Genomic DNA, 15418 nt, shown 5'->3' with positions numbered 1-15418 from the left:
ACCTCAGGGGGAGCCCTCCTTTCAGACTGACGTCACAGGCTCCGAGGGTGATGAGTCCCCAGCAGCTAAGGCTCTACTTAAGGCTCTGCCCAGGGCAAGGCGCTCTAGGGGGAAACTTCCCCCTCCACGCGACATCACGGGCTCCGAGGACGACGAGCCCCTAGCTCCGAAGCCTCCACCTAAGGCTCGGCTCAGAGCTAGGCGCTCTGGAGCCAGCAAGCAGTCCTGGGTGACTGGCGGAGAGATGGAGTCGTCGGCAGAGGACGACACTCCTCCCCCTAGGGTGAGGACCGCCAAAGCACAAGCCTACGCCTAAACCCCGGGGAGGTAAAAAGGCAGCGGCACCGGAGTCTGGTGCGCCTACCCAAGCGCATGCGCCGGGGTCTGGTCAGGCTCCGCCAACCGAGCCGACGAGTGACCATCCATCCCAGGCTGGTTGGCGTACAACCCAGCCAACGGCTGGGGCTTCCCCACTCTTCTCCCGACTGTTTAATTTGTGTAGTGTTGTGCCTGTTTTTGTCACTGTGTCTCTCCCCGTTACCATAAACATGCCTGTCCCTTTGTTCTCCTTGGTGTGCATGTCAGTCCCTGTCAGGGTGTGCATTCCCGTGTCTGTTGTTGTGTTAGTCCTGGTGTTCCCCCGCCACGCTCCTGCTCGCACTAGCCCGGGGCAGACTGCCTGGTCCTCTGGCCTCGCCGTTTGGCATTGGTCTCAGGTCCGCAGCCCGTTACGCATGCTCTCCGGGAGTTGCGCCTTTGAGGGGGGGTTATGTACCATTATGGCCCTGCCCCCTTCTCAAACGTCTTGGTGTGTGTGTGCATGTGTGTGTTCGTCCGTGTTGCCACGCCCTTTTGTGTTATCCACCTGTTCTGTATTATGTGTGATCCTCTTGTGTGTATATATATTTCTTGTGTTGTAGTACGTGTTGTTGGTGTTTGAAAGATGTTTAGTGAGGTGTGTGGTGTTATATGTGTCATCTGTTTGTTTAATAAAAACATGTTTGAACATGCCCCTTCTCGGCATCTTGTTAGCCTCAAATCGTCACACACACACAAACTAAGATCCACCATTATGCAAGTTGAAGCTTGACACAATTATATCCCACTGGAAGATTTTCCTTTTTTTAAACAAAGATGATCTCAACTCACACCACCCTGTCTGCTCCATGTTCTTATAGCACAAATGTAATGGAAAAATTACAATGCATTTGTGCTACGAGAACATGGAGCAGACAGTTTCTCTTTCTCCAAACTCTGTGTGTGTTGCTAGAACATCACAACAACTATACCTAGTATAATCTGCTAATTTGGTTTCTGACAAAAATGCTCTGTTGCAGGTCAGATAATCCGGCCCGCTGGACAAGACCGAGAGTAGTATAAAGACGCGCAGAGGAAAAGGGGAACCTGTCAAAAATGACACCTCAGGCTGAGACAAATAATAAATAAGATTTGCTTTTGCTGTGCCCATTGGTGTCTGACTCATCTTTATTATAGGATTGGAGATTTTCAACATAATAACAAAACTTGATAGCCACAGAACTGTCAGTGAGACTCTGCACCTAAAGACGCACAATGGGCCCACAATGTTCCATTTTCTAGGCTTTACCTTGGGGTTTCTTATTCAATTCCCAATATACATTTACTATATCACTAGAGAGATCTGCAGACCCCTGCAAGACGGTTTCACTCTGACGGTCATGATGGTTTGGGATAATATTCAATCTGCCACTTCTCTTGTTGCATCCTCCTGGGGCAAAGAATAAATATGCGATTAATACAGAACTGCCACCTGTTTCTACTGTCATTGGTAGGAGTGCTGCTGGTTGGGTATGTAAATACTTTTTACTGACACTACTGGATTGATGACAACTATATCAATCAATAGAAATGATGGAATGATGGCTATTCTGATACATTCAATAATCCAATTGAATGCAGATTCAGGATGCATACATTGTAAATGCTTCTGTTTCCACTGGAGATCAAAATAAACATTTTATTGTTAAATTATTTGTAATCACTGTAGAGGCCCTGTGTCACGATTAGTCCCTCCCAGCTTCCATGTTCCATGTTTTCTCTGTCTTGTGTATTTTAGTTCCATGCCATAGTTTCGTTTTCTCTGCCCCTCGTTTGATTGCTTACATCTGTCCATCGTTTCTACCTTGTTAAGTTCATGTATTTAAACCCTGTCTGATTCCCTGTTTGTTTGCTGTTCACTGCATGCGTTTGTGTGGAATATATTGAATGGTTGGATGTATGTATGCCCGTCTTTGTTTCGAAGTCTCTGTATCTGTTAGCCTGTTTGATTCTAGATGTTTTGTTTTTCCTTACCACCGTATGTTACTTCTTAGTTTCTGTTATATCATGCTTTCCTTATTTGCCTTTGTGCGCTTTGGTTTATTTCTAGCCTTCATTTATCCTAGCCCTAGGTTTAGTTATCATGTCTTCTTAGACTCTCCGTATTGGTAATATGACCCTGGGCTAACGAGGGCAGGGTAGAAAAGGAAGTAAATGCCCTACCACAACCCCCACAGAAAGACCTTCATTCATCCTGGCCTCACTCCACACTCTCAAAACAGGGGATGTGGTCACTGGACGATTTTGGGGGGGCCCTGAGTATGGTCCAGGGCCAGACTCTCCGGAATCCAGCCGGACTACGAGGATCGGTACTTGGAAGTGGGCTCTGCTGGGTCTTTATGACCCCTACATGGACTATTATGAGGGCTATGATGATTGTGGAGAGATAGGGGAATAGAGCAAGGTCAGTCTTCGGTCGGACTTGGGGTCCGATTATGTGGAGGATCTTTCGAGGGAGGTGGAGGAGGTCCTCTATGGGGATTGTCTCACTGACAGTGACATTCAGTCTGTCGTCTCCGGTAACAACGAGACTCCAGCACCTATGATACTGCCCAAGGCTCCTTCCAGGAGGTATCACCTAGGTGCAAGCAAGCCAGCCCATGTGAAACACCTCGAGGTGACCTAGTTTGAGGAGGAAACTCCCTTAACTAGGGCACACAGCCCCGCAACTTGTGCACCATACCAAAGCCTCATACAGTCAGGAAGGAGGCAACACCAGTGTCCACCCCAGAGACAAGCAAGGTGGCTGGTGTGCCTCCTGAGGCAGGACAGCAAAGGTTGTGCCCCCCAAATCCGCGAGGGGTGATTCCAGACTGACAGATTGGACTGCAGCCCAGCCAACAACTGGGAAACAGCCTGAGGCTCTTGCCATCTTACCTGGACTCGTTAATCTGTTGAATAATGTTGTACCCATCCCAGTCACTGTGTCTGTGCCACATTGTTTGTACCAGTCCTTTTGTCCCTTTTGGTGTCTGTGCCTATGCCCGTTAGTGTGTCTGTCCCTGTGTCTGTTGTAGTCTTGTTCCGGTCCCTGTCCTTCCCCCCTCTGTCTTGCTCATGCTGGCCCGTGTCGGGTCATTCGGTCCTCTGGCCTCGCGATTTGGAGTTGGTCTTATCGAGCTGCAGCCCGATAAGATGGCTCGCCGGGAGTCGAGCCGTTGGGGAGGGCCTCTGTCATGGTATGGCCCCTCGCCCTGAATGTCTCATGTGTGTTCATCAGTGTGACTATGCCCTAAATGTGTCTCACACCTGCCCTTCTTTGTGTCATTAGTATACGTGTATAAATGTCTATCGTTTGTGTGTCTGTGGGGTTGGTGTTTGAACAAAATAGCCTGCATGCTACATTGTGTGTGTTATATGTGAAAGTAAAATGTGTTCTTGTTTATGCAACTCATCCCCGCATCCTGCTTAACCTCCATGTCACAGTTATAACAAATTTTGTCTTTTATAAATTGAGTGACTTCTCATGAGGTCCATTTTTTTTACAGGATCAGATAAAAAAAAATGAACAAAACAACACTGCATACTTTGTTACCAAAAATGAAAAAAAACAATAGTTTTCCATTTGAATAACGTAAAACAAATGTACTTGTACCATTTTACAATTATACATGCTGCATTAGAGAGGAAGGATAAGTTATGGAAAACCAGAAGTGATGTAAGTTAAGTCTATATATATTTGAAAGTCATAACCTTTGTTACATATATAAAGTGATATGACTAAAATGCATTCTGCCAGTGCTTGTTTAATGCTAACACCACAACTTGTTAATATCAACTAATTAAATTAGCTAGCTATCTTATTACTAGCTAACTACATTAGTTAGAAGGCTAATGCTCACTTGGTTGGGAACAACAAAAAAATATAATGTGCATTTCAACACTCTCACACTGTCAACTTGAGCTTTTGAAGTTGTTGGCAACATTTCCAAAGAACCAAAGTGCTAATTTTGCTGTTAATTTGCTAGTGAGTTTTTTCATCGGGGTTGTAGATTTAGACCACAGATTTAGTAGATGACATGGCAGCTGAAGTAGTTAGCTAGCAAAAGTAGCCGAAGTTGACCGCTAAACTGCTAGTGTGATAAGGGTATTAAGGCTAATTTCTGCAGTCCTGAAGAAGTTGTAATAACATTATTTTTTTGTTTCTGCCTTTAAAAATGTCTTTGGGCAGCTGGTGGTGATTTTTGCATCTTTTTGGTGGTTCTCCCCAATAAAATGTGAAAGGGTACACTACTACAAGCAAGTTAATCTTCTCTTTTAATTAAAATAAGTATGATTTGTGATCAGCAGCCAGTATGGTAATTTTTGTTGTTGTTGAATAAGCGTCAGAACGTGCAGGGAGGGGATGGATCAACACTGGTTCAAAAATAGCCAATAAATGTTAATTAATTATTAATTACATGCACTTGTAAAACATTATTATTCCTCATACCTTTTTTCTTAACTTTTATCTATTACTTTTGAACTTGCACACTATCCTAGAGAGACTGTCCTCTGCCTATCCAAGTTTCAGATCAACAATAGATCCTTTGTGGCATAGCACGGCCCCCTCTCCTAGACTCCTCCCCGCTTGTGTGTGTGTTTGTCCATTGTCACACCCCTGATGTATTGATTGTCCATGTTACACCTATTTGTAGTTATGTTCCTTGTTTAACATGTGTACTTAAATCCCTATTGTTCTGTTGTCTGGTATTGATGTATAACCCAGTCTGTATTTTGTATCATATGTGAACACACATACCGCTTAATGTATACGCTCATTGTCTTGTTAATGTTTGGTGAGTCAGATGTTATTCTTCATGTTGATTACTTTCAGTTTGTGTTTATTATGTTAAATAAAGACCAGTTTAGTTGTGGAGACTTGTCTTGGCATCCCACTCTCACGACACGATCATTACACTTTGCTGTTGAAGATGTTAACTAAGTCTTTCAACTTAAGTGGAATGTGGTTTCATAGCAAAAACAAAGTGGATTTTCTGGCTTCACAAATCAAGTGTCTCTTAACATGCATGGTGTGATCTAAACATCTAAATATAAAACTGTGTCCTACTTAAACAACTACAGCTCCAAAAAATGGTTGGCAATGTACATGGGTTTGTCATACATTAGCTAAAAGACTAATCTAACCTGTGGTTTGTTCCTCTTTAGATGCTGTCATTAGTACATATAAAACCATGCACAAAGGTCATGAAGGCCATGGCAAAATACCTCAAGTGTATACCGGTAATGAATGGGTCATTGCATCCAAAAGAAATTAAGATATGTTGAACATCCTGACTGTGCCATTTCATCACATTCAATATGACTTAAATGTATGGCATGGCAAGATAAACATGAACAGTAATGCATTGAAAACATCCAATATGTAAATGATTTAATTCCAATCTAGCATAAAAAATAATGTAATGCCTAATTGTGTAAAGGTCTAGAATGAAAAGGAAACAGTGTATTCAGTGTTTAAAAAGACATAACGCTTTTCGACAATGAGTCACTTTTAAAAACTGAAAAAAAATTCAATGGTGGTAAATTGTTGATGCAATTACAATTGAACATTGAAATCCTTATTCAATGTTTCAATGTTATCAAAGTTGATTCAGTTTTCAAAATCAAAATTCAACAGTGCATAAAGATCAAAACGCCTGCTTTATTGTTGAGAAGCCAGACATTGAAAAAATGTTGCTTTTTCAATGTTAATTCACTTTTCAAAATTGAAACAAAGTTCAACAGTGATTCAACCTTGGTCCATGACATTTAGTCAACAGTGAATAAACATTGAAATGCTAACAAGGAAGAAGATATAAAATCAGAAAACACTGTACTGCTGACACATTCTATGCCAAATAATTTGCCCTGTCATGTCATGGCTTTCAATTCTATAATCCTGAAACAAAAATGTCATTTAAAGTAATACATCAATGCAAAATCTCATTAAGCAGGGCAAAAATAATATCAGTAGTGTGCAATAGAGGAAAGTAAAATTTTCAATAATGGTTTGCAAGAAATAAACTATAGCCTTTGTTTGAATATTTTGAACAACTGATGAGATTTAATTCCTGCTTGCTGCTAATTTGTGACTACAATATCATAACTGTAGCTAGCTAGATAGCTAACTAGCTAACGTAATGTTAGTTTTGAAAGCCTTGTTGAAAGTTTAGCTAATGTTAGATATCATGGACACCAATTACCCTATTAAGAATGAAAATAAATGGCTTTTTAACCTAGGAAGAGGTTAGCTAGATATAGAGTAGTCAGTGAGGCCCCCATTTCCATTCATGCTTACCAAGTTAATTTTATCTAGCTATGTTAGCTATCTACCTATATTGGCCAAGGTGGCACAGTGCTTATGTTCACAAATAAAAACGTTTTGTGCTAAGATAAATATTAATTGATTCACATGCTTGTGAATCAATTCTTGAGTAGCTAACACCCATCGAAGTCAAGAGAATTTATGTAAATGCTGACAAGTCATTTTCAGTGTGTCATATGTAACTGTGTGACTAGTATTAGTCCAAAGGTTACTAGAGAAAACAGTGGAGTCTTCTTCTGAACTGATACCAAAATCTAATTAGCTAGTGATTTAATCCACAATGTTTTAAAGTTTAACATTTAAATCAACCCATATTTTTTTTACATAAAGCCTATAGCATTAAGGGTACATCTCTGCTATCATTAGCAAAGTTTGTAGCTACCTGGAGAGTTAAATTATATTGACGACTTGAAGAGGCCAAATGAAAACCATCAGGGAATCAGACATAATGTTGGCATTATTTCAAGTATATTTTTATGATTAAAAGTATTAAAATGAATTTGCAACACTTAGCTAAATATGTGGCTGTTACAGACCATCCCTTTGCTGATTATTGCTAGTTTGCCATTTCTACTGTGCCGATACAAATGTAAATTAATGTGTGTGAGGAATATTGAGTCATTTTTATGCCAAAAACTAAATGGCACAAAAACCCAGGGTGAAAAATGATAACATGCACATGTTAATATCTTTAAACATCTTTAAACAATCTTTAAACCCCCACATCTTTAAACCTCGCTAACGCATCTTTCTACTTTCCTCATCTGCCAACTTCTGCAAAAAGCTTTTAGTAGTCTACTAATGAACCATTAAGATTCAGTAACAAAAACACTTGAGTCTGCTCACAACTTGCAACCCCCCCCCCCAAAAAAAAACCCCACAGCTGAAGGAAATATACTTGCCCCGTGCAGACAACAATCAAGTAAACAAATGAAAAACATTTTTGAATGATAAATGCTGAGAAATGGAGTATAGAGGACAAAAAGTGAGAAATCAATCAGTAAATAAATAAACAAATAAAACTATGCCTCAATGAATTAATAAATAAATGTAACATAAATACTAGCTAATGAAATGTAAATGAATAGAAGCCTCTGAATTAGACGCTCTCATTCAGAGTGACCTACAAAAGTACTCTGCCATTTCCTCATAGAATACATCCTAGCCAGAACTAGAATAGTTTTATTCTCATTGGTACTTGAACTTTTTGTGGGAAAACTGCCAGAACTCCTCAGAGCTGAACTTGTTTTAGATTAAACCACATGGGGAAAACACAGTGAGCATTACTGAGTTGTTCAGAGATTTTATTTTTGTTCCCATGAGAGTAGGCCAAAGCTCATCCCCAATCCCACTGACACAATGGAGATTTTCTCATTGTATCCCTGTACACATGGTGTCGCTTGCTGTGACTTGCTGTGCTCATAACTTTTCTGGGGTATAGCAGGATTTTTTGTTTCTCCAGATAAAGGACCACATTCCATCATTTATCAGTTCCCCAAGCACATCTTCAGTCTGCAAGACCACATCCTCATTCCACAAGTTCTTTATGTCTAAAGCTCATCTGAGTAAGGCAGAACTCACCTTGTAGTTTTCTTAGTGCTGCCCATATTCCCATGGCATTCTGAGCAGGTTAAGAAGTGTTACTGTATTTTCTTCTTTGTGTTTTCTGTCTCTGTTCTCCTCACTTTTTGCTGATGAGCAAATGGTGGCAGTGGGTAGAGCCAGACCCATGGCTTCACTGCTGCATGGAGAGTGTTACGTCTCTGTGTATAGTACCTGTGTATATGCGTGCTTGTGCATGCAGGTGCTTGCGTGTTAACTGTGTTATCTGATCCTCTGTGGAGCTGGGTTTCCTTTTCTGCATGCAATCCACGTGACATATGCTCCTTGCTAGACTTTCGCACCAGCTCACACCTGCTATTACAAGCCTCCCCTTCACCAGCTCACCCCAACCCATATAAACCCCCCCTTCCCCAGCTCACCCCAGCCCATATAAACCCCCCTTCACCAGCTCACCCCAGCCCATATAAACCCCCCCTTCCCCAGCTCACCCCAGCCCATATAAACCCCCCTTCACCAGCTCACCCCAGCCCATATAAACCCCCCCCCTTCCCCAGCTCACCCCAGCCCATATAAACCCCCCCTTCACCAGCTCACCCAAGCCCATATAAACCCCCCTTCACCAGCTCACCCCAGCCCATATAAACCCCCCTTCACCAGCTCACCCCAGCCCATATAAACCCCCCCCCCTTCCCCAGCTCACCCCAGCCCATATAAACCCCCCCCTTCCCCAGCTCACCCCAGCCCATATAAACCCCCCCCTTCACCAGCTCACCCAAGCCCATATAAACCCCCCTTCACCAGCTCACCCCAGCCCATATAAACCCCCCTTCACCAGCTCACCCCAGCCCATATAAACCCCCCCTTCCCCAGCTCACCCCAGCCCATATAAACCCCCCCCCTTCCCCAGCTCACCCCAGCCCATATAAACCCCCCCCTTCACCAGCTCACCCAAGCCCATATAAACCCCCCTTCACCAGCTCACCCCAGCCCATATAAACCCCCCTTCACCAGCTCACCCCAGCCCATATAAACCCCCCCTTCCCCAGCTCACCCCAGCCCATATAAACCCCCCCCCTTCCCCAGCTCACCCCAGCCCATATAAACCCCCCCTTCACCAGCTCACCCAAGCCCATATAAACCCCCCTTCACCAGCTCACCCCAGCCCATATAAACCCCCCTTCACCAGCTCACCCCAGCCCATATAAACCCCCCTTCACCAGCTCACCCCAGCCCATATAAACCCCCCTTCACCAGCTCACCCCAGCCCATATAAACCCCCCTTCACCAGCTCACCCCAGCCCATATAAACCCGCCCTTCACCAGCTAACCGCAGCCCATATAAACCCCCCCTTCACCAGCTCACCCAAGCCCATACAAACCTCCCCCCCCCTTCCCCAGCTCATATAAACCCCCCCTTCCCCAGCTCACCCCAGCCCATATAAAGCAATTTCAACTACATTTATCCCTTCGGGGAAGACGGTAGAAGAAAGCAACAGGAAAGAGAGAGGGAAAGCTTGAAGACTGATTTGTTGGTCCTTGTCTTTTTATGTATGTGTTCCCCATTTACTGTATCACTACAGCTTATCTTCTTACAGTTTTGTATGCTGTTGTACATGGCTCTTTGTGCACTGGGAGTACGGAGTGGCTATCTGGTTCTTTAGGACTGGGTTTTGGCCCTCTGTTTTTTGTGTTAAGGAATTAGGTGAGAAATTGTGTCTTTTTGTCTTAGGTTACTATTAGGTGGGTTGCTAATTTTCTTTTTAGTATGGCTTTTGTTATTTTGGCATTATGGCCATTCCAGATGTTCGATCCAGCTGTACCCCTGCTTTGTAAAAACATTTATTCACACCAAAATGGCCTGTTTTTTCATGTGTTTTTAAAATTTTTTTTTTTACTTCATCCACATACCATAGCTATCCATAACTCTCATACGTTTCGGCTACCTGCCTAGATGTAATCGTAGCAAGAGCTTCATCCTGTCCCTGCACTATTACTCCCAGTAAAGTGGTATAAAGTGAGAGGTGAGGCAGGCTGCACAGATGAGCCATGTCGCACACACAGATGTTTATGAATAAATGTTTATTAACAAAATTACAAACCAAACAGCAGACACGAATGAGAACAGCTTTGATTAACACACAACAAATGGCTAAACAATGTAGAACATGGGGTCAAACACCAATGCCTAAACAGGGCTTTATATATACACGGTATCAACAAAATGTTCACAGTGCCACTGAAAGTGTCTTCCTCATTCCTACCCTCATTCTTTCCTTTTGTTCATTCACGCGTTTTCTTCAGTTTTATATATTCCACCCATTCTGCTATTTATAACTTGTCATTTACAGAGTTGATCAAGAAACCATGAAGTTCTACCACTAGCAATCTACATTTTGTGTTTGAAGATTTTTCTTAATTATCCACTTCAAGTGTGTAGACTAACGAGAACTAAATGAGAGAAAAGTGCAAGAAATCAGGAACAGCAAAGCAAACCAAAAGCAAAAACCTGAAAAACATGGACGTGACAAGTGACCATAGAGGCAGGGGATTCTCAGGGATGGAGCGACAGTAAAAATAGGGGCGAGGGGATAAGGGGGGTGGGTTTGAGCTGTTACTGGGGTAGAAGCAGGAGCGTCACCAGAACTTGACATTGGAACAGGGGTTAGTACTAGAAACAGCCACAGATGTAAGAAACTTAAGGGCAACAGGAATAGGCAGAGGAACAAAAACAGATAACAGATACAAGCACCATATAGTGTCTCTCAAACTCAGGGTCACTTTACAATAACAATACAGATGGAGAAAAAAAGAACAAAAAAAACCTAACTATTAAAAGGAAAAAATGTAGTGAAATGTTTAAAGAAGCATGTCTTAAGTTGGGATTTGAAAGAGGAAAGTAAATAGCAGAGATGGAGAGATTGAGGGTAGTGTTCCATAATTTTGGAGCCCTGACACTAAAAGATCTGCCTCCTGCAGAGACCAATCTAAACTTGGGCATGGAGAGGAGACATGTATCAGAAGACTGTATACGAGTCGGGCAGTATGCGTGCGGGAGTTCAGCTAGGTAGGGAGGTGCAAGACCATGCAGAGCTTTGCATGCAAGGCAGGAGGATTTGAACATTTGAGCTTCAATACAAACAAAAACCAAAACCAGGAATAGCAGCAGGCAAAATAGGAGTCACTGGAGTGAGCCTGGGGGCTGACTGAGCAGTCATCCACAGCATCCTGGCCAAAAGCGACACAGTAGTACGGCACTGCACAGCCACTGAGCGATAGGATCTGCATGTGGTGAAGGCAGTATGCACTGCAGATTGAAATGTGCAGATTTACTTCCCCTCTTCATCGGGAGACTTCTATCTGATATGTGGGAGATGGGGTTAGAGGCACTGGTTTGTCTTTTACACTACATTCAACCTGATGTGACGGGCAGAACACCACTTAAGGCAAGGATTAGTTTAAAAATGAATTATGTTCCAAAATATAATTCCAGGATAATTTCAGGCAATATGATCAAATAAATAACTGATAAATCCAACATAACCCGCTCCTGTAACTAAAACATACCTCTGACTAGCTTAGTCAACCAAACTGGGTCATCAGTCTATTCAGGCTGGTCTAATTATCTTTGTCATACTGAAAAGCTGGTCTTATCTGGATTTTTCAGCAGGGCCGTTTGTTTTATGATGTTATAACAGTTAGTTAACTATTAATAACATATTATTATTTAGTATTATATATGTGTGTGTTTGTGTGTGTGCGTGCCTGTCTCCATAACCACACCCCTACATTGTTAATTGGACATGTTTACACTTGTCCTTAGTTATCGTTCTTGTTAGTATGTATATTTAAAGCCATGTTTAACTGTTGTGCTTTGTCGGTGTTTGGCCCAATGTTGCACATGCTTCTTTAGTGTTATTTATATCATATCTTGCTCTACCGTCTTTTGTGTTTTGTATGTTAGTGTCATGCTTCGTGTTTTAAATTTGTTTTTGTTTACATATTTAAATAAATGTTTTAATAACGGCAAGCCTCGACATCCTGCCTCGCCTCCCGTGACACTCATCCTATGTGTATGCCTGTTCAGAAAAAATAAAGAAGCTAACTGCAACACAATTAATTTGAAACAACTTCAGCATTACCCCAGTATATATACTTAGGCAATATAGTGTGATTTACAAGTGCTTAGCTAACCAAAAAAAACAACAACCATTAAAGGCTCTTTTCATCAAAGAGAAAAGCACTGTTATCCAGCTATCACAGTAAATCAGTGCAGCCCAGTTTGTTTAAGCTCAAGATGTGTCAACAAGCAAGCTAATATTATCTAAATTGGCTACATACCCAACTTTAATGGCCTAAATTGGGGTCAGTAGCATGTGTTTAAACAAAAAATCATCTATGTCACAAGTTATAAGCTAGATTCACTATAAACAAATTTTATTACCTAGTATAATTCCAGTAAGGCTAAAGAGTTTATTATTAGAATCTTGTTATGGTGGTCAGCCAACTTGTGATTGTTAGCTAACCCATTAGCAAGGTGCTGCAGCATCATGCAGGAGTCAATACTGATTGAGTACCTAAATAAATCATTTTAAACTCTGACCTTCGGGTCATGCTGGTGTGCAGGTGAAGGAGTAGGTTGGAAAGTTGGAAAAGTAGGTTGGAAAGTTGGGAGCTCCTCTGATATTTCTAATCAAAATTATGTTTTTGGTGCTATGCAGAAAAAAAGAGGCACTGGACGTTTGTGTGAATATGTCGTGTGAACCTCTGGAACTTTCTGTGTTATTGTCTTTGGGTAAATGGCCAAAAGAACATTGTTAACACAAGCAAGAACACCACTAACAGGCCTATCACCACTGACAGGAGTCACTCGATGCCCTCAGAGAAAATATCGGAGCTGGCAAATGTAATAGCCAAGATTCTTTCAACTTTGATAAGAATAACTGTTATTGATGTCAAAGACTGCCTCCACTGACAAAATGTGATGGTATCAAGTCTGAGATATAGGTTGTGAAGGAGGAACTGATAATGGCATTGCTCTGCTTTGTACTGATGTGGAAGCTATGAAAACATCTGTTAGTACATTCGAGCACAGCCTTTCCACATGCTCAGATGAGGTTACCAACTTGCAAAGAATATAAGTTCGATCTAGAAGTAGCCAGACTTCAAGAAAAATGTCGATATGGATGGGCGAATGAGGATATTGAATATTCACATATTAAATGTTGCAGAGAGTCAGGGCTTGAGTTCTCCTGTTGCTATTTCAAAGTTGCTGAAGTCCTGCATATGGAAAGGTATGTTATGCTAAATTGGTTACATCACAGCCTTTAGTCAAGACAGTCAGGTGGGAGACCTTGCGTCATTATGGCGAAACTACACTGTTATCAGGATTGCGTGCGGATTTTACGCAGAGTCAGAGAAGCTGGCCCCTTGCAATATGCTGGGGCAAGGATCTCCATATTTTTGGATTACCCTCCCAGCATGGCATGTGCTCAATCCGCATATACCAAAGTCAAGTACCTGCTTCGCGGATGCAGTGGTGTTCATTTCAGCATCTTCTATCCAGCTAGACTTCGCATCACATACAGAGTTTCAGGATCTATTGGCAGCAATGGCTTATGTGAAGTCCAATATCATATAGATTGAATGGATACAGTAAATTTGATCTGTCTCTGAACCTAAATGATGATACTAGAATACGCTACGATAGGTGAACGATTGAACAGTTGCTCTTTTGAGTTGGCCTCATAACATAGCGCTCAAGTTCGAGAAAGATGTTATGGAGCAATATTCTGATGTCTCAATTTGTTTCGTGCTTCAAGGTTGTTACTATGTTTTTTATTTTCATGTGGCATTCCTTTTATTTTCCTTCTTAATTCTGTGGAAGCAGCAGAACAACCTATTGAACTAGCTCTCCTTAATAAGCACTATAATATGTGGATATTGCTATGTAGGGTTTATAGATATGGGTAGGGAACTAACTGCATCTAATGTCAAGATTTCATTTTTTTTTTGTGCCACACTGATCTAATGATGAGGCATTTCTTTGCTATACTGTGGTCTGTTTTCTTTAAATGCAAATGTATCTGTTTTTTCAGTGACTTTATGTGGCTAATGTACATTCAAATAACAAACATGCAGGCTGCCAGGTAAAATCCTTAAACAATCCAGTAAAATGTATCAGAGTACTATCCAACTTGAAATGGCTTTGGGTAGAATTGCCTTTCTACAAGAAACACATCTGCACACACCTGATCACTTCAGATTGAGAAGTGGGTGGGTGAGTCAGTTATACCACTCCACGCTTAACTACGTTTAAATCAAGGGGAACAGCAATACTTATTAACAAACTGGTTCCTTTTGTTATTTCAGGAGTGGAGGCAGATCCAGTGGGCAGATATGTTCTAGTAACAAGCAGAGTTTATATTTAGGTCATTCTTGCTAATGTTTATGCACCAAATTGAGATTATAGTTCTTTTTTCACAAATCACCTTTTCCCGATTACTCAGTAGGACTACACATCATTTAGGACATGAACTGCGTTTTGTCATCTTTGGATCAAAGCTCACCCACCTATCTTGCCCCTTCAGAATTGGCCAATTAAATCAAACTTTTCTTTAAACATATGGCGGTTCCGTAACCATTTATCTAGGAGCTACTCTTTTTCTATCACATGGTCATAAAACATGCTCGCATATAGATTACTCTTTTCTTTACTCTGTATGCCGAGTCATCGTCGTAGCTGATGAGGCCCACTACCATGGTATCATCTGCAAATTTGATGATGTGATTCGAGTTGTACTTGGCACAACAATCATGAGTCATCAGGCTGAACAACAGAGGGCTTAGCACACAGCCCTGGGGAACTCCTGTGTTCATGATGATGGTTTCAGAGGTGTTTACTCCAAATCGTACTGTCTGTGGTCTGTCTGAGATGAAGTCCAATAACCAGTTGCTGAGTTTCTTTTCCAAGTGTTGGGGTATGACTATGCTGAAGGCAGAGCTGAAGTCAATGAAAAAAATCCGTACATAACTGTTCTTATTCTCCAGATGGGTCAGGCTTCGGTGAAGCACTGCTGGTATGGCATCATCAGTGGAGCGGTTAGGGCGGTACACAAACTGGAGCGAGTCAAGCGTTGCAGGAAGTCTTGACATTATGTGGTCTTTCACCAGTCTTTCAAAGCACTTCATCAT

The sequence above is a fragment of the Electrophorus electricus genome, chromosome 8 (genome assembly GCF_041902795.1).
Source record: "Electrophorus electricus isolate QZ-2024a chromosome 8, ASM4190279v1, whole genome shotgun sequence".
Lineage (NCBI taxonomy): Eukaryota > Metazoa > Chordata > Actinopteri > Gymnotiformes > Gymnotidae > Electrophorus > Electrophorus electricus.
This window is presented reverse-complemented; position numbering follows the sequence as displayed.